This window comes from Aythya fuligula, chromosome 7 (genome assembly GCF_009819795.1).
Source record: "Aythya fuligula isolate bAytFul2 chromosome 7, bAytFul2.pri, whole genome shotgun sequence".
NCBI classification, from domain to species: domain Eukaryota; kingdom Metazoa; phylum Chordata; class Aves; order Anseriformes; family Anatidae; genus Aythya; species Aythya fuligula.
The window spans coordinates 8,183,251-8,207,745 of NC_045565.1; the positions used below are offsets into that span (position 1 = coordinate 8,183,251).

A 24,495-nucleotide genomic window follows, 5' to 3' on the forward strand; every position below is an offset into this window, starting at 1 on the left:
GACTAAAGGACTGGGCTCTCTCTGCTATGGGGGGAGGCTGAGAAAGCTGGGACTGTTCAGCCTGCAGAAGACTCAGGGAGAGACAGGAGAAAACAAACAAGCTGCATTGCATCCTTGAGGTTGAAATTCAGCTTTCGCAGTGGCTCACCTTTAGAACTGTTTGGCTCAAACTCTGCTTTCTCAACACATCTTTTCTCTCTTAGAGCCTCCATCTCCCTCAAGCTTTGCCTGGCTTTGTTGTTTATCATTTGTTTGTTTTTTGGGGTGGTAGTAGTGTTTGGTTTGGATTGTTGGCTGTGGGTTTTTTGTGGTTCTGTTCTTTTTGAACGTCACCTTTTGGTGAATGCCCTTCCTCACCCATGGTTTAAAAACCCCTCAACCTTACAAGTGCTCTGCATTGCCTCTACAAGATGAAAGATGATTCGTTTCTTTCATGAGGAAGCAAGAAGAATCAGACACGGATACCCTCTAGATTGACTAGCTAAAACCTTCATTGACTTGACAGACATTTACTTCCTGCTGGTATAACATAACAGAAGTGCTAAATATTTTGTTTTTAAAGCCAAATGTTAAATTAAAAATGTAATTTCTTTAAATCCCCAATATTCCCTGTTTTCACAACTGGAAGTGATCTGCCAAAGAAAGATCAGTGAGGAGTACAAAGCTGATCCTATCCACTAAGATTTCACCCTAAAGGGAAGCTCAGAAACATGGAATTCAGAATTTTATACAAAAGCTCAAGATAAAACATGTTACTACCCAAACATTAGCGCGTTTGTCTTTACTGGTTCTCAGTTTAGCACACCTCCTCCTCCTTTTCCTCTCTTTGCGAATAGAGAGTAGGCTGGGGGCTGAGCAGGAGAGAGCAATGAGCTCTACCAGGACAGCTGGCATATTTGCAGCCAGGACACTTCTGGTCTTTCCCTCCCAGCAGAAAAACAAAACAAAACAAACCTTAGCAACATTTTTACACTGGCTGTATATGTTTGTTCACAGGTATTTAAAGGCCATTCGCAGTCCAGGTTTCTTGCCACATTTTCAAACCTGAAATGTACAGAGGCCCAGGCTGTAAGGGGCTTGGGAAGGGGGTAGAAGGGGTGCTGGCAAGTCCAACCCCTGCTCCGAGCTGAGGCTGGCTCTGAAACCAGATGAAAGGTAAATTTTGTGGTAGGGTTTATCAGTGAGCAATACCACATTTCACAATGGAGCTAGGGAATGTTTTTTTAGAGACTATGCATTTGTATCTGCCAAGCTAGATTTTAATATAATGCATCAGATGAACACAGAGACAGCCCTGAACCTATATAAATTCATTACACTGATTTCTAGGTGTTAACAAGGGCTCAGATTCTCAGCTCACCACAAAGTTCTGTGTTCAGAAATCCCACAGCTGTAAACATGAAAATGAGACCAGCATATTGAAACATCAAAGCAATTCATCCTACTGAGGCCAAGGAGTTGGTTTCTTTACAATTGCAGCACTCTCCCTGCACACAAGAAACCCCATTTACATGGTACTTTTCTCTTGGGCAGTGTAAGCCACCATTTCATACTGAATTAAAACCAATAAAGCAGAACCAACTGAACACAAAGACAACTACAGAATTCTCTCCAGACTTTCAAGAAGAAAGAGAAGGTATTAATTACAGCCCAACTCATCTCCTCACTGCCCTAAGAGCATCACCAATGAAGACTCTATAACGTGCATTGTCACTGGTGTTTAAATCGGGGGGTTGGGTTCTCATGAAGCTGGCCTGATAGCACCCTTGAGACGAGGGGAGCAGCTTCAGGCACCAGCCTGCTGGATGCCTCTTACCTGTACCTCCTGACTGGCTCCAGCTCTACTGCAAAGATCTGAACACAGGTTGTCCTCCACAACCAAACTGCTCTCAGGTACTCTTGGTCAATTAATGCGCTGCTGAATGTCACCATTAGCAGTCGCCACCACTAGGAAGCTGCCCAATTTAGGTTCAGGCAAGGGGAAGAAGTGTCAGAGAGGAACTACTATTTATATGTAATACTGCCATGAGCTGCTTTCAAACAGCAGCATACTTTACTGCCTGCAGGCTGGTTAACACTGAGCCTCTGCATTCGTGTTTCACCTTTTTGACACTCTCTAGGTAAACAGTAGCTAATATTATTTCTTAGGAGTCCTGTGCAGTGGTTTTCAGCTCTACTTAATGATTAAAGCAGACACTTGTGTCAGACCAGAAAGGTTTTGTGGTTTTATACACACTAACCTGCTTGTAAAACCAATGCCCTTCCCCAGTAATAGAGCAGCTCCACTGTGAGAGGGGCATCTGAGCCATGAGATGCCAGTAGATGTTCAGACACAGCCACTGCTCCACAAAACACACAGGGACACTGTCATTGTTTTGCTGGATCCACTCAGGACAGCTTGTGCTGTTGCTGCTAGCAGAATAACCAGCATTTTGGTTAAGTCACGGGGTATCATAAGTACTACAGAAAAAAGCAAGACCAGATGCATACAGACACACACATACAGGTATATGTTATCAGAAAGCTCAAGGGAAAAATACGTATCAGACAAGAGAGACTCTCTCCTGTCCCAAAGCAGCAGGTATCTCTGACAACCGGGCTCCAGCCGAGGCAGCTGCAGCCTGTCCCCTACATGTATTTTCTCAGTGGATCAAGGTCAGAAACAGCAGCTTTTTCATTACAGGCTCACACAACAGGAATCTCACCCTAATGACAAAAATAACCACATTACTTTCTTCAGTACAGCTTGCGACAGAATGGCATGACTAAGACTGACATGGTAGCTCTTTCTCTTGGGTAAGAAAGGCTACAGGACTATCCACAATCAATGATTTTATAAGCTCAAGATGACTTCAGCAGAAGAGACTTACATTATTTATGAATTGCTTGCAATACCAAGATATTCACCAAAACCCTCTGTAAGTCACTGCACTGCTTAGTGTCTCTTGCTGCTAAAAGCACGACTATTTGTTAACGCAGCTGAAGAATCTACTTGCTACCCTACTAAGTAAAAAACCTCGAGTTTCTGCAGGCATTATGCATCTCAAACAAACAGGTTGGGGGGGGGGGGGGGAGGGAAAGAGAGCAAAAAGTTAACAAGATCTCTTTCACTCCCTGATGCTAGGCTGAGCAGCTGTGCTCACAGTTTCACTTCAGCATCCAAAAATGGTCCACGGCCTTCCAGGGCTCTCAGTGCTAAATGACAGATGACCGCCAAGGTTCACTGGTAAAGGTTTATTACAGACTGCCATTCTAATTTTAGCCTCTGGACATTTTTAGGACCAATAAATAAAGTCTAAAACCCCAGAGACCAAATAATCCACATATGGATTCTCTCCTGCTTGTACTATTTCAGAAAGTCATTCAGAGCTACAGGGACTTTTATTTTTATTTTAAATCACTGTTTAACTTCTTGTTACTGGAAGCAGTAAATTACACCACAGTGTTGACCAGACTGTGCAGGAAATCAAGCCCAGCAGAAAGGAAGGAGACACAGATTCCCACAGGAAATAAGAGATTCCAACAGAAATCCTCCACCACTATTATAACACATAGTGGGGAACAAAAACCCCATTTCCTTGACTTTCCATGTCAAAATACAGTAGAGTTCCCCACTCCAGTACAACTCTGCCATAGGCTTTTTCGAATAATTATATCTGGGCTCATACGGGCTCTGTCAGTCCCTGCAGAGCCATTTCATCCACCCAAACTCTCCAGAAGCATCCTTTGGGATGCTTTTGAGCTTCTCCTCAAGCCTTCTCCTTTCATCTTCACGCATCAAAGCCAGCTACGCTGTCAAGGTTCAGCAAGTTTCCTGCCCAGCTCCGCAGTTTCCAGCGACAGACCATAAAAATGTTAGAGGGAACAGCTCAAGTCCTCCCTTGTGCAGACCAGACCAGCCAACTTAAGTGGTATCAGCTCAAGGACAGACCTTCTGCACCACTGGCATTACCTGTGGACATTCCTCCCAGTGCTACACCTCTTCATGCAGCTGTTATTACCTGCAGATGTTGATCACAGCAGTATAAGAAGTCTTCTCGTGGACTAGAATAAGTTCAGGATCTCTGGCTGGAAGCACAAAGAAAAGAAAGCTGCAGATCTACTGGACAACTGATTTGTTCTTAATTTTAATTCCTACAGAGGTAATTCCCTAGGTGCAACTCAGACAGGTGACGGTGTGTTTTGAGGCCAATGGTAAAACAAAAAACCACCACCGATGAAGAACCGGCCTGTCCCTCAGTGACCCAGCTGCCTGCAAGGCTAAGCCTCACTTGCAGACAGCACTGTGCTGTTGCCAAAAGGCTTTCCCCAGCAATTCTGACCAAACCAGCATCTACCTTTTTTTCCTTGGCCTGCTGTGTGGTCCAAAAAAAAAAAAAAAAAAGCTCACCACACACAGTCTGATGGAGTCCCATAAGACGGATAATACACCTCTCTGTACTTTCTGTATTCAACCCTTCACAGGAGCCAGATACTCACCTTATTACAATAGCTGCTCCTTGTTTTGTTCTACCTGCTACACGAACAGGCATTCCTTGCAATATAAAAGCTGAATTCCCCTGTTACAAATCTGCAGAATATGCATGGAGACAAAGCAACAGCAGGTGATGTCTGTGCAGGGGCTCATCTTCCCCCTGACCTACAGCCCAAAAGGGCGATGATCCCAGGGGGAATCTTCTCTGCCTGTCTGGGTCCCACAGAGTTCTCTCGTCATCTCACTACTCCCAAGGTGCAGGGCAGGCCTCTGCCCTTCCGACCCAGATGTTCTGCACCATTCCCTCCCTGGCCATCTCCAGAGCTGACCCCTCTGCTCCAGGGTTTCCCTCTGTTATGCTATTTTCTAAGCGAGGGAGGAGACCACAGCAATTCTCCGTGGTGAGAGGACATTAGCACAGCCCAAGCAGAGCAGCTAGGGACCTCATTTCCTTAGCCATTTCTTATCTGTGCTGCTACAAGGTCTTGCCCTCCCACTATGCCAAAGCACTGTAGCTTTGCTGCTGCTGACAGTTTGGCTTGTTTGGAGGGTTCCTCCTCACCCCTGCTTGTTTCTTTTAAGCCATAAACCGACATAACCATAGCTCTAAAAATAAAAATGCAAAAGCTACCACAAGGACCTTCACAGCACAGCAAAAATTTAAGTATATCATCAGTGTAACAGCACTTTCCCACACAGTAACTCAAAACCTCAGCAGTACCAACGAAATGCAATAATAAAATATTTAAAGGAGCCTAGGCCATGAGACAATACCAGATAAAAGTTACAGACGTTTGTTGGAAAAAAAACAACAAACATTGCAGCCTGCTCACACCATTTCAGATGCAGCTCCCCACATAAATGTAAGATCCCCGTATCAATTCTCTTTGCTATACACCACACAGTCCTCCTTCCTCCAGCTCCAACTTCTCAAACTGCAGCTGCAATCTCCAGTTTCCTCAAGTGGGAAGCTAATTTCAGTGCTGCATTCCTCAAACAGTGGCATAGTAGTATTTTGCATCAGATGATAGTGAGTAAACAGCATATTGTTAACCATTTCAAGACAGACCAAGCATCAGCAGTTCAGCAGGTACAAGCAATCACTGCAGGCAGCTTCCAAAGCCTGGCTGATATATGTGAGCAGCAGGAAATACTGGAGGTGAAAGCACAGGCTTTTGGTGGGAAAAAGAATGACAAACTGGACTGCAAGGTAGCTGATACAGTTTTTAATCTTATCTAGATGAAGATACCTTCTCTACCTATTAAATATTCTACATTTACTTAAACATTTAAATTATAAACTTCTGATTACAAGGTAGCAGTCCTCAGACACTGAACCCATATCCACACAAACTGCTCATCTTCAAAGGATGTTATTCCTCTTGCCTTTGAACATACATATGATTTTCTGTCCTGAGAAGCAAACTTCCTATTGTTTGTGTTAGAAATCTTTAGCCATGGACTTTAAACTTCCTGTCTTTCTCCTGACACTTACTTTTGTTTCCAGCACAGTCAATGGTTGCATACTCTTAATATTATTCACATTACATCACTTTCCACATCATACTTGTGCTATACTGCTCTTTATTACTTCATTGCACTGGAAACTCAGTTCTTTTTCTTTAGTTCATTTCCTTCTCCCCTGCTGCCAGGAAGGACAGGCCAGTCTGGGAAGGACTCCTGAGCTCTCTCAATTTCCAATGAGTATTGGCAATTCAATGCTATAATCCAAGTGACAGAACAACAACAAAAAAAAAAAGCAGATGTATGAGATGCTTTTGTTTTGCTAGATGTTTTTGCAGATGTAAGAGTCAGCTTGGTAAACATGCTCACAGACTTGCAGAAATCTGCTCTCAAAATAAGAAGCACATGCTTTCACCCTTGGAAAGGTATAGTTTTTTTTCTTTTGCCTTTTTTTTTTTTTTTTTTTTTACACTAAGTCAGAGCTACTTCAATTAACAGCTAAAAGAAAGGCCAAGCACTTCGGCTGCCTAAGCAATTCATGCTTCAATCATCATATTCTAATATTCTATGCAGAAAATGCAGGGGAAAAAGTCAAGTGCAATTTAATAAACTCTCTCTGATTCCTGCTGTAAACAGACTTGCTTTTCTCCTGCAGTTAGAGGAGTGATTCTTTCCCTGCTGTTTTTGGGTGCCACAAGCTGCCCGTCGTTTGGAAGGAAGCACATTGCACTCCTGCTACGAGTGCCCAGCTCCAGCGAGCGCAAGGCCGCACGGAGCTGCAAAGCCAGCGCATGCGACCCAGCACCAAATACCTGGGCTGAGCCTCCCTCCCCTGCACTGGCACCGCTACAAAGAGCCCACGCAGACCAGAGGGGCTGTGTAATGCTTCCAGCTGTGCGTGTGCCTCTATGTATGTTGTGTGCCAGAGGACAGCTCAGCAGCCTGCTGAGAGCAAGCATCACGCAGTTCAACCACCCGCCACATCCAGGAAGCCGAAACCTGGTCAAAGCTACTTCTCCAAGCCTCCTTGCACAGAACTGTCCTGGCTGTACTCGCCCTGTCAAGTGCAGCAAAGAAAAGGAGCCCCAAAATGAGTCATTGCTATGCGCTGGTGGTGCCTTTGCTCCCAGAACTTCTGCTTTGCCTCTCTGCCACAGGAACCGAAACGACATCAACCTGCTCCTAACTGCAGCCACAGCAAACACATCCCTGCCAGGCAGCAAAGCTCTGCCACAGCTCCTCCAGTCTGTGCAAGCCACCTAGCAGCAAGAGCCCTTTTGTCAGAGCCCTGCTTAATTCTTTGCTCTGACAACTATTCCATCCCCCAAAGCAAAAAAATTTGATTTTACAGGGAAAAGTTCGGCCAGGTTTATTAGGTTTTAGAGGGGCTTGTACTAAGGAAGCAGTTACAAAGAGTCCAGCAGAGCTCGGAAGCAGGACACACAATGGGTTCAAAGTCTCCCATGCACTTCAAACACCAGACACTTTTCAATTAGGCGAGGAGCTACTGCTTTTGCAGCATTGGCTGACAGATGGTACTGCTGCTCTTTGGATACAATATAGGTAGCAGTAAATATTTAGGTGTAGAACAGAAAATGGGTGTAAGCAATACATTTTAAAAAACAAAAGCAGAATCCTAAATAATATCAACACATCCGAATGCAAAACCAAGAGCTTTTCTTCTAAGATATGTTAAATGTTGCTAATTAAAGATCAAGTCAGTAACTATATAAAACAGCTAAAAAGATGATGGAGTTTAAAAGAAAAAAAATCACCTAACAAGTTTCCAGCAGCAAAACCTGCTAACTGTAAGACTCAAACTGCAAATATAGCTTTGCTGCATGTTTTACCTCTGAGCCCAACAGATGCTTGTAGGAGATATACTTGTGGTTTGCAAGTTTCTCACACAAGCTTCAACATCCTGAATGGCAAACGCACAGCAAAAGCCCCCCCCAAAGCTTCGTGCAGGTTGAGAAATTAGGCTGGTGAGCACCTAGTTTTCTGGGTTTTCTGGGTTTGTTTTATTTTGTAAAGGCCAGTTGGGATTACCACAGGCAAATCATTTTGGTAAGTAAAAACATCACATCTTAACCCTCACCTTTTTTGAGCAAAGCAAATCTTATCCCACAGTCAGGTTATTCTGTTCGGTAGCAAAGAAAACGAGCTAAAAATGAAGGAAGAGAGAGTTACCATGGGATACCAAGATGCGTCACTTCTCATGGCTCTCTTGCTGCCATGTGACGTCTCAGCCCTGAGTGAAGAACTCAGCAGATGGGATAGAAAAAAAAAAAAAAAAAGTAGAAAGATCTTTAGATTATAGCAAAGTTTAGGCTTTTAAATCCGATTTCCTAACTGCTTATAGCTATATATATAAATAATATTTATAAATTAAGCTATGAATCTACTGTCACTGTGCAATAAATACACGCTTTCCTGTCACTCACCTTTTACACTTTTTCAGTTCCTCGTAGCAAATTCAGTCCAAGCACATTCAGAAATCCTGTTCTTACTGTCTTAAAGAACTACCACTTGCTTTTTACAGGAAGCGAAGCAGGTCAACAGCTTTGTACCTCACTCGAAAAGACAGCTGAGGCCCCTTCATTGCAATAGACAAGAGCAATCAGAGAGCACCAGAGACAGAGAAGGGATCAGACGAGGGATAAATCACTACATATCTGCTCGTGAGGTTGCCAAGCAGGTCACTGAATCCATGCCTTAGGATGAAGCCTGTTGTGAACTGAGACTCATCCAGCATGCTGCCACTGCCTTCTCCAGCTTCAGGGCATCGCTATTCAGCTCTATGTCGCTGCAAAGCTGCTGTTTGTGTGCCTGTAAGCTCCATCCTTACCCGCACTTGGGTTTTCACCCCAGCCAGTCCAGCATAAATTTTTAAACATCTCCTCCTCAGTCTTTCCTCTCTACACAAAATGGTAAGTGGTTCACAGTTTATAGCTGCTAATTTCTTTCTAGCACATCAAATCCCCTCCGAAGGACTTTCTTCCATCTCTATTCTCCTTCTACTAGAGCCTCCAACACCCACACACTGCCAAGCCCCAGAATCTGAGAAATTTGGTGGTTTTACACAGTAGCTGAGTAAAACATACCCAGTAGTTCCAAGCAGTGTGCTGTGCAGGAAACCTTTCCCCTCCTCACTGCCCAGGTGACTTCAGCAGTGCAATCCCTTCAGCTATAACCTGAAGCTAAATGCCAACTTCTGATCACCTGAATCATTTGCCTCTACATGCCTGTTTCTCATTAGCTTCCAAGAAATTCAAATCATGAAGAAGCCAAGAGTTCCCACATCTAATCTGCTCCTCCAACTTGCAGCCCCAGTGTTAGCACAAATAGATATGACACGGCATTTGAAAACATAGTTAATTACATACATATAAAATTAAATTTCATGCTTCTGTAGCGAGTTTAGCAAAGAAGACACTACCTTCCTCTAAAACATTGCTTCAGTAGCCTCTCTCTCTGAGCCAGGAGATGCCATCTTTAATAGACACAGCTAGATTTTATCCTATCTCCTTTCAACCTCTGCTCTTCCAGCACCTGCAGCAGGGAATACCCACACTTAACTGCACACCACTGAAAAGAAAGCATTACTCAAAGAAAAAAACTTTCCCTTGTTATAAGCTTGTTGCTTCCTCATTTTATTTGAGGCTGCTTTTTTCTTGAATGGTGAGGGCCTGAGCAGAGTCATGCTCTACTCATGCTTTTCATAACATTCCTCTTCTCACTTCCTCCACTCACAACCATTTCTTCTCCAAGATGTAGAGCCAAAGTTTATACAGCTCCTCTTATACAAAAGCTGCTGTGTGCCTTTGATTACCTTCATCATCCTTTGCCACACTTTCCTTTTTTTTTTTTTTTTTTTTTTTGAGATGGTAGAGCAGCTGGCATTGAGGACGCAGGGAATCATGGATATACAAATACATTTATAAAATATATTTAAAATGTATATATATTTAGCAGTAGCTTGTTGTTTTGTTCTCAAGAACATTCATTACCTTCTTTGCCTTTCTGGCTGTTGTGCAGCTCTCCAAATTAAATAAGAATAAAATTAAAGCCTTCCTCCCTCCTTGTATTTATTATTTCCTGATATAGTATCAGCAAAATGACCTGTATTGATGCGCACAGGAAAAACCTCTTGTTTTTTTGTGTTGTTGTTCTTGTTGTTTGTTTGTTTTTAGTTACCCTTAGCTACTTTGCAGCGTCACTAACCTCTCACCGTATACCAGATTCTTCACCTCCTCTAGGCTGGACACATGCTTGCTTCCTCTCTTCACGTGGGAGCAGCACACCCACTATATTGTGTGCCATGTTAGGCACAGCTTGCCAAGGGGCAGGGCTGTATCCCAAAATTCCTGCCAGGAAGTATTTTTTTTTTCCCCAGGGTTCAGTACCTGAAACTGCAAATTCCTCCCAACACAAAGTGTCAGTACAGATCTGCTTTGAAGCACTTATTTTCAGTCAACCCCAAATCACCACTGGCCGAATAGAAATATTTTCCTGCTAAAACTCAGCAATCAGCACAGAAACGTTAAAAAAAAAAAAAAAAACACAACTTAAGTGGACATTTCTCCAACAAGCAGTGGCTAGAGGAAGAACTTCAGCTGTAGTGTGACTTGTGCAGCAACAATGAACCTTGCACAAGCAAGCAGTAGCAGGATGCAGACAACAATCTGCATGAGTGTTGATGCAAGTTCACTTAAGAAAAAAATTCTTAGGCTTCTCATATACCTTGCAAGGCTGTGGAGTGAAAATAAAGCTCTTTCTTAGGCCAGTCTGTCTGGCACTCCTGCTGCACTGTTTGTGACAGTGTTTGGAATAGACAGGATTGATCTGGTTGCAGTGATAACAAGACTTTCACTCATAAGTGAGCATCAAATGCCTCACTTTAGGAAAGAATGAGAGATTACATCAACAGGTCCAGGAACTTGCTCTTGGGACTCCACATCCTGGTCTTGAATTTCAGGTTTCCACAAGTCCTCCCTTGTAAAATTAAAATTATGGGAATGAGGCCTTGGAAAAGGCACTGCCTGGCCTAAGGCTACCCCTCAGGAGAGTCTCACCAGCTCTTACCTCCTCTCCCTCAATCTGGCTGTTGGATGCTCCCTTCCCTTCTCCATCCCACATTCACAATGTACAGGGACTGCCGGCTACTGACACTGGATGTACTCCTGAACAGCTCAACAGCCAAAAACGTGGAAGACATGAAACAATTTATCTACAAATGAATGTAACAGAGTTGAGATGCATGGCGGGACTTCGAAAACACAAAACTAAAATACCTGGGGACATCACTGTGAGAGACAGGACCAAGATTCCTATTTGGCAGATGCATGGCTTTCAGTGGCTAGCCATACTGACTGCTTCCAGTGCGCCCTTTTCATTGGGGTCCAAGCAGCTCAAGCAAGGGTAAAGGACAGGGAAGGAGCAATGAGATAGTTTGCCAAGCTCTGCACTCCTCCTCAAGACTCTCCCGTATCCTGAATTACTCTGTACTCTTTCTGTGCAAGCTTCACAACTCGACTCCCATTTTCATCGCAGCCTCTGTGCCTCCCTGCTGCCACTGCAGACTCAAAAAGATGACTGAGAATCCAGCAGTTCTTCTGCACTTGGTTGTTCCCTACAGTGGGAGAGAAATTTGCAGGAAGTTGGCCTCACCTCTCCCTCCCAGTCACTCCATCAAGATAAGGAAAGCAGATGACACAGAACTCCATAAGAGAAGAAGCCTGTGAAAAGAGATTTTCTGGCTACTTCTTGGGTTTGTAACAATTCAACAGCCACCAGAAAGCACTCCAGCTAACATCAGTGTCTCTTGTTTCAGTGTATGCTGTCTTGCACACCCTCCTTATGAACAGCTAAATTAAACCCTCCGCCCCCAGAATCCCATCTCTGAACAGCAAGAAGCAAAGCACGAGCAGGGCACACACAGGGTTACTGTGCCTTCCATCTTTGATCAAACACAGATGAAGATGAATGTTGTTATGCCAGAAATTGCCAAAAAGCAGCTGCCTTCCCTTGCCTTACCTTAAGCCCTCCTTACAGTTCTGGCCAGACCAGAAGTGGCACTTCACACTGTGCTGGGAGGGAGGACGAGGTACTTCTCATCAAATGTTGCTTTAGGACAAGAATGCCACATGCCAGACCGATACACCATGCACAAGCTATGCTGATTTAAAGTGAGCTGTATGTATTTAAAGACTGCAAGTATCAAGGCTGCATTCAAGGCTCCAATTAAAGCCTCCTAACTAAGCCACTCCTTGACAGTGAAGAAATGCAAACATCTTATCTGTTGTTACCCCCTCACCTTTCTGCTAGGCGGTTGTGTGTGCGAGCAGTGATGAATTCAAGCCATGAAGCCAAGTACCCAATGTACTTTCCCCTCCACACAGAATGAGCTCCCTTGCATACCAGCTGCTTCAGCTCAGCAAACAGGAGCTAAAGCACGGCCTGATGCAGTCTGTAAGTCTGAATCCTACAGAATGTGGCCAAGTAACAGTCACAAAAGTGTTAAGCTCTTTATCCTTGTGGTATGCTCCTGCATTTCATAATTTTAGCATGGCATTCATAGCATATCAGGTAACATTAAAATCCAATGAGGGTGCTGTCTATTCATTACACAACCTGTATCTCAACAGAATTCTTTGATGAAATCTGGCAAAAATTGGTGTATTTTTGTACACAAGTTGCAATTTTGTGGTTATGATATTTGTGATCAAGTATCTTAAACTATCACGACTATTGCTCTAAAAACAGATCACTTAGAAGAACCCATATGTGGCTCGAGGCTGTTACCACCTTGCCAGCAAACCCCAAACCTAACTGATACTTCAAAGCTAGCAGTGACTTATGGACAGAGATGTCCTTTAGTTTTGATAGACTTGCCCATGGCATTAATTAGTCCTTAGCAGTGACAAAGAGAGACCACGTGTTGGCTTTGCAAACCAAAAGCAAGCTGACATCCTTACAGAGCACAAACACAACCTTGTGCTGAATATTACTGGAGTATGAAAAAAAACGTTTAGAGAAGGAGCAGCTACAACACAGCTACTTGCCATATCTCCTCTGTAAACAACATTTAAACTGCGAGGTACAGCTGTGATTAAGGAGCAGGAGACAAGAAGAGACGGCCTTGTAACTGCTGACAGGTAAGTTCATCTCAGCTTCAGAACGAGCAACAGATGAAAGAACACCGAGAGGATGCTGAAAGACAACCGACAGCTTGAAGAATACACACCACTTTTCAAATAATTTCTGTGATGCAGGGTAATATTTAAGATCACAGAATTCACTGGGAATTAGATCATCCATTTAGCAGTAGGTTTGCCAGATAAACTGTCTGAAGACAGGAAGAGAATCAGCAAAAACTGTACAGCAATGCAAAAATCAGAGTCAGTGTCTCTACATTCTTGTTTTTCAGCTGCCTGCCCACAGAAACTTCACAGAAGACTGAAACACAGAAGACAAATATATGAAGCGGAAGAGCAGGCTAGGTGTTGTAATTGATTTCAGCTGAGACACATGCTTTCCCTGTTCCTGCTATGCCCAGACCTGTTATCCTACCTCTGCCTTGTCTACAGCACTCCATTTCACATCTGCTGCTGGCTTCATTTAAATGTTTCTCATGCAGATTATTTTTGGAGCAGACAGAGTCGGACAAACCAGCACAATGAAAGGGCGGTTGTGCTGGCAGATGCAGACCATCCAAATCTTTGGCAGGGGGCAGGCAAGTAGCTGCATTGGGCTGAGGAGGGCATTGGCCTAATTTGGGTTGCTGACAGCTTCTACCAAACACCTAAAGCAACTCTGCAAGCAGAGTTAGCATATCCGAACACTAAAAACAGCGTTTGTGCAAAGCGTGTTTCTCACCTCTGCTGCCACTCACCCTTCATGACGTGCTGTACAGGTAAGGGTGCTCCCAGGGCTATATTTACATGAGCATTCCAAGAAACTATTAGTAAAGCTTGGGGAATTTAACAATTCATCGGTGTCAGGAGACAGCTGAAATGAAGAGCTCCACAACCCAGAAAATGGCAGGGAGTAGCCTCAAGGCAGGAGAGTGCTCTAAAGAAGATGATATTTAGATTTGCCTAGCAAAAATTTAATGTAGCTTGGATGCACACACGATTTGAACAACTAGGACAGCCACAGAGGACTTTGGTGACAGAGCAGACATCCTCAGTAGGGACTGTAAAATCCTTCAACGTTTTAAAACCCAATACTCTACCCATCCTTTTCTACATATCTATCACCATGGAGCAAAATACATCAGCTACAACATATTAGCTTCCTAAGAAGTACATGCAAATCTCCTGTCAAAACAGCTGTTAACAGTCTTTCAACTCTTCAATGGAAATGGGGACAGCAGAGGAAGGGGGAAGAAGCAAAGGACAGAAAAAAAACTTCTTGTTTTAAGGCATCCTGCAAACACAGATCCATGTGAACACAGAAAAACAATTAAATGAACTGAAAGAAAGCATCTTGTGTAAGAATCCTGATAACCATATGATCTGTGGAATAATAAAACTGCAAAGCCACAGACTAGTTTAGAACAGCCATGTCCATTGCTAAAATAATGTGCAAAATGAGGCCATAAGAGTCTCTGATAAGAAAGCTATTTAGTAGGGTCTAATTCAACATGGGAATACAGCGTGCTGGATACCTCACATGATTGAAGTTGGGGGAAAACAACAGATTAATAATACAGCTTCCAAAAAGACAAAAGAGCCTACAAGTATCACCAGGCTGTAGTCTGCCTGGGTTGCAGACTACAAGGATGGCCTGATTATGCTTCAAATGCTTTGAATGCAAGTTTTCTGAACGCAAAGAGACCAGATATAAATGCAGAGTATCACTCCAAACTGCAAGCCAAACGTGCTTAGTCTTTACATTTCTAACTCGCAGCCAGGGAGCAAAGCACAATTAGAGACCGGCAAGATGTAAACAACACATTTTGAACCATTTCCAGAACAGCTTCAGCACAAAATAACATTTGCACTAGGCTGTTAGTAACATAATAGTTGGAATTTCATCTGCATGCTAAGAGATGGAGGAAGAGCCACAGGGAGCAGCCCTGAGCGTATGCTCAGCCTCCAAAGGAAGTGAAAAAAGTTGCAAAAAAGCTGTGCTGTACTTCATTGCACTAAATGCCCTTCAGACAGAGCCTGCATGTACAGACATTTGCTCCTCAAGCAGAGCACAGCTGGGGCTATGAGGAGCTTCAGTGCTTGCCTAGAGTCCTGCCCCACCCCCAGGTGTGCCAGGTAGATGCTCAGGCACTTGGAAGGAGCCAGGCAGTGGCGAAGCCCAACCAAAGGCTCAGGTATATACGTGGGAACTGATCAGTAGCAATGGTTCAGCCAAAGCCAGAAGGAGCACCAGCAGAAGATCCACAGCATAACGTAAAGCTCATTTTCTCTTTTCTATAAGCTGTGAATCAACCTCAGAGCAATGCCCCAGGACAAAGGGCCAGTCATTGCTAACGCAGTTGACAAACAATCTCAAGAAGGACGATTCATTCTCTGGATTAAGGAGTACCCTGGGCAGGTACAGCCTGTTTCCATAAGCAGCAGTCACTTCCTGCTGTTGCACCTTTTGCCTTTCCCAAGCTCTGTGTTTAAGGGAAAACAAATGGGGAAACAACACGAACTATTGACAGCAACCTGCTTTGTGGTACCCACTTGCTGAGAACCAGACATATTAAATAAGTAGCAAAGGCTAGGGAAGATACCAGAGTCAAATCGGATCAACTCGAACAAACCAGGTGAAGGGCACAAAATACCTGCTCCAAAGCTCAGTTAAACCTTTCGTTTTGGATCACCTCCAGACTCATCGGCAGCTTCAAGCTCAGTCATCCCTGGCAGCAAAGTAATCACTTAAGAAGTCAATGCCACAAAACCCCTAAATTTGCAGTCAGTTACGTGATTAATAGTTTTCCCCAAGGTGCTCTTACGTGTGCAAGACAACACCCAGAAGCCACAGACAGCACTTTTAATGGAGATTATCTCCCATGCATTTGACATTTCACTTTTTTTTTTTCTTTTAGAGCACCTGTTCTAGCCAACTGTTGCTCATTTAATTGAGAAATCTAATGGCTGAAAATCCCATGGCTGTTAAACCACCATGTAGTCTGCACTGGAATTTAATTTTAACTATTCCAATCCCTCGCCATATTCATACACTTCCTTTTTTTTTTTTTTTTTTTTGCCCAAGTTGCTTGGTAGAAGCAATATTTACAGAAAGATACCACATACCTGGAAGGTCTACTCCTGTGGAATTAAATACGGTAGGTATAAGCATACCTGTTAGCAGTAAGTTTAAACAAGAATCATCAAGAGAAGTTCAGTTCCAGCCACAAAAGTGGTTTACACGGCACAATATCTGCTTTCAACAGTCACTGTTACACTGATGATGCAGCAATCATTTGCTTTGCTCTCCACGTGGAGAGGGCTGCTACGGTCAGAACATGAAGTGCTACATAAAAATTTGGGAGGGTTTCTGCTTCCAAGACGCCACAGTTTAAATTTTAAAGCATATGCAGCAAGCAAGTATAGCACCAAGCTGAAGGATGAGTTATGTTTATGTAACAAAAGGCTTCCTGGATTATTTTAAGGCTCAAGTTCTGCAAAGCTAACAGTTGAGGACAGGGTTGTTTTTATGACCGATTCACAAAATAAACATCATTGAAGAGCCAGCAGAATCTTGTTATTCTGCCATATTAGACCCCTAGATTTCAGCAACAGGTACTTTGTGACCCTCTGAGTTTGGAGCATCCACTGTCATATACTGAGACAAGTACACAAATCACACAGAAGTCAAAGATACCAATGCATCTGCGAGTAATTTCTCAACATAAATCACAAAGTTGTGCCACGTGCCCAACAGTGCCTGGTTTGAACCTTTCTCTTTTAGCAGGAACAAATCAACCTCACATCTCTTGCACTGTATGTGCAGTAATAATATTCAACCCCTATTTAATCTGCATTTAACTCAAGAAGTAGATGACTACATTATTCATAGCATCTGTGCATTGAACCCAGAGGAAATAAAAGGTGAATCAATACAGTGAGGGGAGCTTCTGCTGCCTGGGGTAAAGGTGTCTTCCACTCTCAGTATTTATACGTTTGGGGAAACGGAAAGGTTTCAGGACTCTGATGAAAACGGTCTCAAATTTCTGGTCTAGAACAACTGTCAAATAGATGTCAGCTTTCAGAAAGCAGCAACTCCAAAACTAACCTGTGCCCAAAGTAATTAGTATTACATGCAGCAAAAAAATAAATAAAGTTTCTCAATTTTAGCATTGCTGATTTTTAGTCACAGTATTTTTCTCATTATTTCTGTTCACTGACACTATTTCCTACACTATCTGTGGAAGCACTATTTAATACTTTAGTGCACGACACTTGAGATTTAGAGGTGCACAGCACTGGGACCTCTGCAGGAAAGGTGCTAAAACCAATTTTTCTAAAAACAAGTTTGCTTGGGGCACCCACAGGAAGAATTACAACCGGATTAGGCAGAACCACAAGAGTTGCTCTTCTGCTCTGTCACTGAGGCCATGCAGGACCAGCCAGTTTAGTCTCACCGATTTTCAAGAGCATCTAGAGAAAAAGGAAGCAGCTTTTCCAACTAAGAGCTGAGGGCACCAAAAACTTGTTTCATTCAATATGCTAGTCACTAGGGTTGCACACAAACAAATGACTGTTTAAAATACATCTTTTTTTTCCTCAAAAATGTCTATGCTCAATAGTTCCTGCTTTTATTTTCCAGTTCTTACGATACCTCCCTCTGTAGCTCTTACATTAGTCACGGGCCTTTCTACAGAGATCAAACCCAACAAAACCATGAAAGAATCTTAAATGATACCTCTCAGCAAATCCTTGCACAGCTTCAAAGGATTACTGAAAGAAAAACAAAACAAAACACAACTACAAGCAACAAAAAAAGGGCACACGCCCAATTTATTTTTCCTTTGCAGGTCATTCATCTACGTCAAAGCCAAAACTGGGAACAGAAACCAGGCATTCCAACCACCAGTCTGGCCGTCTACCCTGTATATCACAGGCTTTAACAGCCAGAAGGGCAAAAATTTCCTTATATGTAGTCTTTTTGTAGTATTTATACACAACTGTATCCTCTGAAGTTTTGTTCTCAGTTATTCTGAACTGGAAGGAAAAAAGAACCAATCTAACACATCCTTCAGCTGACTCTCTAAGATTGTACAGTTTAGTGCTGGAGTTGGACTGTTTTCTTGAATGGAGAGAAAGCACCAGGCTAGCACTTAGTGTCTAAGCTAACATAAAATGTAGTGAATCATTATATATTTGCTAGTAAGCTATGTCATTGAATGAAAGCCTCCCTTAAAGCAACCAGGCAGCACAGGTGCCAAATGAAACACTGCCATGCAGCTGGAGGACATTAAATCAGACGTTACAAATACACAAGCGAGGACCACAGACTGCCAGTGCTGAAGGCTGCCGTTGGCACACACACGAAAAATGATTAAACCAAAGCAGAAATGGATACCTGCCAGTGCAAATCCAAAACAAGAATTAATCCAAATTCAGGTTGCATATAACATCAGCTTACAATAAACAACTTATTAAGAAGCGCACTGCTCCAAAACACAAGTCCTTAACAACACAAAATTCACTTACTTACTTGAAATTGCCTTCCTACCCAGAGAACTTGGTTCATTGGGTTAGAAGCTCACTGTGACTATGAGAGTCAAAGCCCAGAAGACCTGCTGCTGGCTGCTGCTCACGTAGTCATAAGAGTCACTATAAAAAATATATATATAATTATTATTATGTGTTAAGAAAGCAGTGCTATCACATAGCCTTCTATTAAAAGCATTACCGTGACTATAACGTGAAGATTGCCTCAAGATCTACCAGTAGTTGGAATATGTTGTAAAGCACTGTGCTAACCTAGGCAGCTGCACTTCAAAGACAGCGTTTCCCAAAAGTCACAGAAACACAGATGAACCCTGTGTCCATACGAGGCCTATAGCAGCATTTGTTGGATCTGGAGGGGGGCTGGAGTGCTTCTGCTCCTACTTTGTGGCATCACACGGAGAGCAGCTCCGCTACTGTGCGCGGCAGCCTTCCCAAAACTCTCTCTGGCAGGAGATGGTAAAGTCACCCAGGCTCTGATCCAGGCATCAAAAGAGATAACAAGCAAGTTGATGCAGGGGGAGGGACAAAAGCCTTTTCTCCGGGTCTTCAAGATAGCTTTACAATAGAGAAAGCAGTCACACAGAAGCGAAGATAAAACATAAAATTGAAATGCACTTAAACAAAATCCACCAGGGGCGGCACGATGGTGACAGGCTTCTCTCCATCCCCTCCAACTGCTCTGCAGACACCAGCCTCGTGCACAGCCACATGCTAGGGCCAGCAGCAGCAGGCAGGACTGCTCAGGCCACAGCTTATGCTTGCCACCCACCCCACAAACACCCACCAGTCTCCAGTAAGGGAGATAAAGGGGGAAGGCCCTGTTCTGGTGAGTAACCGCACTCTTATCTCCTGACAACAGCCACCCTCCCAAACACGTCAGAGTGCTCTCAGGCACTCATCCCTGCCAATGCCCCAAAGCCGCCCATCAGCTGCCACAACACTGCCTGTGTCCCTGCTGGAAGCTCCTGGACTCCATACCAAGATCCAAGAGGCAATGGGGTGCAGGCTGGTGCGCAGACACCAACACACCCAGCAAGGCAGAGCCCAAAGGATCTACCAAGGAGCTCCATTCCTGGAGCTGTTCAGCAGTAGCAAGGCATCATGGCACAAGAGAAGCACGCTTCTGTTTTAGCACACAAGATGACAGCATTCAACTCTGTGATACCACTTGTTTTTAATACCTTGAACGTTTCTTTGACACAGAAGCATCAGCTAAAAAGCATTTCTGATGGTTTTGATGCTATTGGTTCCTGAAGATGCCAGCCAGTCGTGTTCTCCACATCACAGGATGGGCAAGAAGTACCTGTCCAGAGCCCTCTGCAACACCCCGCAGAGCAGCTCTAGCTTATTCATGGTGTATCGTGCAGCATTTCCAATCCTCTGACCCAATCCATCATAACCTGCATGTGCATGCATGCACATCCACCCACCCCAAGCTGAGGACAGGCTGAGTTGAAGCTGCACCTGTAACAAATGCATTTAAACAGACTACAGCTTGCAGAACCCACAGGATTTCCAGAAAGAGCCTGTCATTTCTTTCACTGATGCTCAAATGTGTTCTCAAATGAATGCTACCATCTTAATCACCCATGCAGAACTGTAAGGGCATTGACTGTCACTAGGATTTTGGTGAATGTGTGTCCAAATCTAAGCACCGAGGGCCACTTTCCAAGTCAAAGAAGTAGAAACGTCTCTCTCAAAGCACACACAAAGTTTTGGAGGTGGGGATTCTCCTTGTCTCCCTCCCACTTAACATGCATACGCAAGCAGAGGCGCTGCAAAGAGAGCAGGAGTGGGCTGTCCTCTTGCCTTCTTATCCGACATAAACAGTAAGAATCAGGCATGGCTGCAAAAGCAGGATTAACTGGCTACCAACTGTTCCTCAGAAAAGGCACCTTGGTGATTACTGCAGCATTTTCCTTTTACACCCTAGCACAGGAGTACAGGCCTATTTCCACATTTCCCTGGTGTGTTTGCTTCTCATTTCTCAGACATGCTGAAGTACTCCTTAAAATACACCGGGAGAAGTCCTGCCTGAATAGGTCACTTGTGCCAAGTTCACCACTGTGTATGCTTGTTGATTAAAACGTTAAATTGATTAGAAGACAATGTCAGGGGTTTTGAGAGAACGTTTTAACCAGCATCTAAGATATCACTGTAATCCTGCTCACAGTTAGTTCTTTGAACACAGGAAGCCAATAAAATTTGTGATGCTCACATAACACACCTCTGAAGGCATGTTAATAATTGAACTGTTTTGCAAAGGGCTCTTAACTTACAGTAGTTCGCCTCTACACCCTTTCCGCAGGGACAATAAAATCATATGGGTAATCCTAACCTAGCATTCACTCCCCAGTGAAAGGGTACATAAGAAGTGATCTTAAAGCAGTTGAAGTACACAGACCTGCAGTGCAGGAACCCTTGTCCAAACACTGATTTTTTCCTCCCTCCTTCAGCTTTTGCTGCTGTATTTTAGGCTAACATCCACTTTACTCTTCTGTCTCTGTTTGTAAAAGGCAAAATATTTTGGCTCTCATTTCCATTCAGAAGATTTAGAGGCAATTTCCCACTGCCACACACTGCATTGTTGGTTGGTGACTGGTGAAGCATTAAGGGAGGAACCCCCAAAACATCCCCTACAGCATGCCAATGCACAGAAAGAAGTCAGCCCTGGCGTCCCACAGCCCCAAGAACACTGTTGGTATTATGACCAAGGGTGACAGTTATGCAAAGCAGCATGATTTAGCCACAGGATTACCTTTTAGTTCTTCCAGGGCCTGAGCCCCCTAGCAGACTGCTGTGAGCAAAACTGAAGGGAGGAAGCTCAAAAGACTTCACTGACAACATGAAAGATACTGCTTGCAGCAAGCGCTTCCTTCACTATTAAATCATTCTGTACTTTTATGGAAGTACATAACTGTGCCCATCTTCACATCTAATGCAGCTGTGCACCAACCTCACTAACCTGAATAAAACCAGCCAACATAACACACCAAGCCTTCCTTTCCAGTTTATGTTGCAAAAAAGGCAAAGCACAATTTTTAAGAATGTCCAAAAGGACTGCATGAGCACAAGTTACAAAGTCAAAATGCTCAAGTCCTTTCCTGAATAGCTACACCAGACACAGTAGCTGTCATAAGGGAGGAAGCCAACCTCCAGCAAAAAACAACCAGACCCAAAGTCCCACTTACCTGTTGGCTAGATTTACTTTTAGGTCACATCAGACAAGATCTAAATGACGAATATGCAACAAGTATCTACCCTGTTCAGGTGACATGGTCTCTTCCACTGTTCCCAGAAGCAACACTCCCCCCTCAGGCCACCTCCCCAGTTTCTTGCTCTACCTTCCAAACAGCACCTTACAGGACACACTGCTCCACAAATCAATCCCTGACGTTTCTGGAGCCTCTTCATCATTTAGGGTACTAGCAGCCCCAGGAACACATGGAAATTCCACACCAGCAGGAAACAATGAGAAGCACCTTGGTACATACTGGCATTTTCAACAGACCCCCCAGGGTGGGATGCTCCAAGTTTCCTAGATTAACCTGAAAATACTTGGAAATGACAAAACTAAAATTAGTGCTAATACAGCAAGTTATTACTAAGTTGAAAAACACTAAGAAAAAGAAGCAACTAACTCATAGTCAGGTAACCTTCAGAATAGTCAGTGGTTTATTCAGATTGGATCTGTCTAGATAATGACCTCAGGTTATAAAAATCCAAGGTCTAATTATTTAGTTAGACGGCATTTCCTGGATCAGTATTTGGAAGACCATTTCCACTATTAACTCATGCATATGTGTATAGATACATGTGCACACACTCATATACACAGAGATATATTAGAAGGATTTTCTTGAAAGTCTCACCTTTGATAAGCATTGTAAGGGACGCTGTTATAACAGCTTTTTGAATGCCATACTGTCTGCTGCAACATCAGCTTCCAAAACTCATGCTCTTTGAAAACTGGCAAATTCCTCAAGGGTTCCCTCAACTTGAGATCAGTAAACGTACTCAAAAAAAGGTCACATGCCTCTTCTCCCACAACTCCTAGGAAATCACAAACATTCACTTCATTCCACAACCTGTTGTGTAACATACCTTGAGAGGTCACCAGGCAAACGTTCCAGCAATAAGGCACGCAGGGCATGACCGGAGCTACAGACCTTGCTGCTGCTCTTGGAAGAGACAATAACAGGACTGGAACTTCCCCATCTTCTGTCGCTGGTGACCACTACTTTGAATCATATTGCTTATTTTTACCCACTGAGCCAGTGTTTGGCATCTCATTTGGATCACTTTCCATTCTAGGAGCTGGAGGAGAATGGGTTGCAAGATGAAGACCCCACAACAAGCATGGCTTACATGCTTCTGCAAAGGGGATGGAGACAAATGGTTCACCTCCACCTGAAAGCAACTTCATGCATCAGAAATTACACTGTATCTAAACACACAACTTCACACCCAAAAGCCTTCCTATCAAGTTATCTGTTGACTCAGAAACAAACCATGCCACTTCAAACTTAGCTCTTCAATTCACAGGTTCTTTGAAACAACAGGTGAACAGGTGTCAACCTTGCTAGCGTATTTAAAAATGGAGAGCATTAAAAACAGGGCATCAGTTTTCTCTCCAAAGAACAGAAGACCTCAATGTTTCTTTGGACTTTGTGACAACACCTACTGTTTAATACTTCGGGTGTTTTATTCTGTTTTTAATAAAGATAGAAATCAGAATAACTGGTTTGGCAAAAGGAGCTGCACCATTCACTCACTGGAGAGCTGAGAAATTGTGTTTCTCACACCTACATTTTTCAGGTTTTAATCTGATAACAATTACTGCAAGTGTAAGACTTAGTGAAGTTGGACAAAGTGGTTCCTGCAGAGTAGTGGCAATGACAGCACGGACACAAGGGGAGACTTTGTCATTATGGTTACGCACAGATCATGAGCAAAGAGATGAGCTCAGTTACAGACTGTGCAACCTGGAGAGGTTAAGGGAAACAACTGTAGCACAAAAACAGATCTGTTGCATGGGTTTTCAGCTCCAGCAGGGTTAAAAGTGCTAGTTCAGATTTGCTTTCTGGAACATGATCCTCTGCTGATAACTGAATGTGCACTTTGTCAGCTGCTCGGCATCACAGAGCTTGCTGCTCCTCTGAGGACACGGGGCGCTTGTGCAAAGTGCAGTAAATTCCAGAAGTATCAGTGGGTACCAATGGTTTTCCCAGGCAGAAAGACATAGGGGTATGTAGCAGGACAGCTGGGGTAGATCAGTGGACTCTTCCTCCTGAGTTGTTCCCATCTGAGAGATCTCCAGCTTGGAAAAAATCACCGAAGTATCATTCTCACAGCCCCTGCAGGCTGAAGCCTGTGTATCTGACCTCTGGGACTGCTTTCTGCAGAGACTCCCTTTGATGCTGCATCAAGCACCAAGGAATTTTATAAAATCATAGAATCATTAATGTGGGAAAAGACCTCCAAAATCATCTGGTCCAACCATCCCTCTACCACCAATGTCAGCCACTAAACCATGTCCCCAAGCACCAGGTCCAACCTTAAACACCCCCAGGGACGGTGACTCCACCACCTCCCTTGGCAACCCATTCCAATGCCTAATGCCTCTCTCTAAGAAATGTCTTGTAATTCCCAACCTGAACCTCCCCTGGTGCAACTTGAGGCCATTCCCTCCAGTCCTATCACTAGTTACCTGTGAGAAGAGGCCGACCCACAGCTCCCCACACCTCTCTTTCAGGTACCTGGAGAGAGCAATGAGGTCTCCCCTGAGCCTCCTCTTCTCCAGACCAAACACCCCCAGTGCCCTCAGCCGCTCCTCACAGGACTTGTGGGCCAGGCCCTTCACCAGCTTCA

The 24,495-nt window shown here is 43.7% G+C and overlaps 1 protein-coding gene across 3 annotated transcripts in view; it reads right to left on the reverse strand.

The window, feature by feature from the left end:
- SGMS1 (sphingomyelin synthase 1) overlaps positions 1-24,495 on the reverse strand; it is an 85,009-nt gene that overhangs the window by 43,881 nt on the left and 16,633 nt on the right. Inside the window, exon 1 of one of the 3 annotated variants that reach the window (XM_032191518.1) lies at positions 18,608-18,658. The exons of 1 other annotated variant lie outside the window; for it this stretch is intronic. The gene's annotated coding sequence lies outside the window, so the exon portion shown is untranslated. Of the gene's footprint in view, positions 1-4,001; positions 4,031-18,607; positions 18,659-24,495 lie in introns of those variants that run through there. One more of the 3 variants, XM_032191519.1, reaches the window with a different exon arrangement.